This window comes from Orycteropus afer, unplaced genomic scaffold (assembly GCF_000298275.1).
Source record: "Orycteropus afer afer isolate SDZICR_OR568_19922 unplaced genomic scaffold, OryAfe1.0 scaffold00376, whole genome shotgun sequence".
Taxonomy (NCBI): Eukaryota; Metazoa; Chordata; class Mammalia; order Tubulidentata; family Orycteropodidae; genus Orycteropus; species Orycteropus afer.
Window position 1 is genome coordinate 1,293,855 of NW_006921963.1, and position 2,472 is coordinate 1,296,326.

The window sequence follows — 2,472 nt, forward strand, 5'->3', positions numbered from 1 at the left end:
TTTTCTAACTCTAGGTCTTTGCACATTTCATTATAGTAATTGGCTTTGTCTGCTTGAGCTGCTCTTTGAAATCTTCTGTTCAGTTCTTTTATCTTGCCATTTCTTCCATTTACTTTAGCTACTCTCCACTCAAAGGCAAATTTCAGAGTATCTTCTAACATCCATTTTGGTCTTTTCTTCTTTTCTTGTCTTTTTAAGACCTCTTGCTTTCTTCATGAATGATGTTCTTAATGTCATTCCACAATTCTTCTGGTTTTCATTCATTGGTGTTCAGTGCATCAAATCTTTTTAGACAGTCTCTAAATTCAGGAGGGATATATTCAAGGTCATATTTTGGCTCTCATGGACTTGTTTTAATTGTCTTCAACTTCAACTGGAACTTGCATATGAGCAGTTGATGGTCTGTCCCACAATCAGCTCCTGGCCTTGTTTTGGCTAAAGATAATGAGCTTTTTCGTTGCCTCTTGCCACAGATGTAGTAAATCTGATTCCTGTAATGCTCCATCTGGTGAAGTTCATGTGTGTAGCCACCATTTGTGTTGTAAAAAGGTATTCACAATGAATAAGTCATTGGTCTTGCAAATTCTATCATGCGATCTCCAGCACTATTTCTCTCACCAAAGCCAAATTTTCCAACTACCAGTGATTCCTCTTTGTTTCCAACTTTTGCATTCCATTCACCAGTGATAATTCACACATCTTGATTTCAGACTGCAGAAGCTGATAAAAAAAAAGCTTCAATTTCCTCATCTTTGGCTTTGGTGACTGGTGCGTAAATTTGAATAACAGTAGTATTAACTGGTCTTTCTTGTAGGTGTATGGATATTATCCTATCACTGACAGCATTGTACTTCAGGACAGATCTTGAAACATCTTTTGTGATGATGAACGCCATGCCATTCCTCTTCAAATTGTCATTCCCAGCATAGTAGATCATATGGTTGTCTGATTCAAAATTGCCAAAACCAGTCCATTCCAGCTCACTAATACCTAGGAGATCAATCTTTTATGCATTCCATTTCATTTTTGACAGCTTCCAGTTTTCTTAGATCCATACTTCATACATTCCATGTTCCCATTAATAATGGATGGTTACAGCTGTTTCTCCTCAATTTGAGTTTTGCCATGTCAACAAATGGAAGTCCCAAAAGCTTTATCCATATCATTAAGGTTGGTTCTACTCTGATGAGTCAGTTCTTTCCAAGTCGTATTTTGAGTGCCTTCTGACCTAAGGGGCTGGTGTCCCGTCACTGTATCAGAATGTTTACAGGCTATTCATAAAGTTTCCCAGTAATGTATCAGACAGTGTTTCTCTGCTATTCATACGGTTTTCCCTGGCCAATTCTGTGAGAAATGTCTGGCCTCTTCCTTCCTCCTAGTTTGTCTCAGTCTATAAGGTGCATTGAAACGTGTTGTGCTACTGTGCTGGCCTTTGTAACACTGGTGGAACAACCTCCAGCCTCACAGCAACATGCACGCCACCACAGTACAACAAACTGACAGACAAGTACATCTCCCTTGGCTGTTGGAAACCTGTCTGCCCTCCCCTTACCTGGAACCTGCCACTTTGTCATCTGCAGCTTTTTCCCTCCTTTTCCTGCTTCTTGGGTGAGGCTTGTCTCCCTCCCCTTACCTGGATCCTGCTGCTTTGTCGTCCTCGGCTTTTTCCCTCCTTGGCTATACTTCTTCCAAAACAGACTTGTTCATTCTTCTAGCAGTACATGATGTCGATATTCTTCACCAACACCATAATTCAAATGCATCAATTCTTCTTTGGTCTACCTTCATTTTCCAGCTTTTGCATGCATATGAGGCAATTGAAAGTGCCTTGGCTTGGGTCAGGTGTACCTTAGTCCTCAAAGTGTCATCTTTGCTTTTTAACACTTTGAAGCTGTTTTTTGTAGCAGATTTGCCCAATGCAGCATGTTGTTTGTTTCTTAACTGCTTTTTCCATGGGCACTGATTGTGTATCCAAGCAAAAGGAAATCTTTGACAACTTCAATCTTTCCTTCATTTATCATGATGTTGTTTACTGGTCCAGTTGTGAGGATTTTTGTTTTCTTTATATTGAGGTGTAATGTATAATGAGTCTTCCTGCGATCTTGATGCTGCATTCTTCATATAGTTTATCATCTCAGATTATTTGCTCAGCATACAGATTGAATAAGTATGGTGAAAGGATACAGTCTTGATGCACACCTTTTCTGATTTTAAACCATGCAGTATCCCCTTGTTCTGTTTGAAGGACTGCCTTTTGGTCTATGTACTGTTTCCTCAAGAATACAATTAAGTGTTTTGGAATTCCCATTCTTCCCAGTGTTATCCACAATTTGTTATGAATTATCAGTAAAATGCCTTTAAAAAGTCCATAAAACGAGGTCTGGTAAGATGGCAGACTAGGCAGAAAGACTGCACAGACCCTCTTCAACAAAGAAAAGGGAAACCAATTAACACAGACACAGAAGATAATCC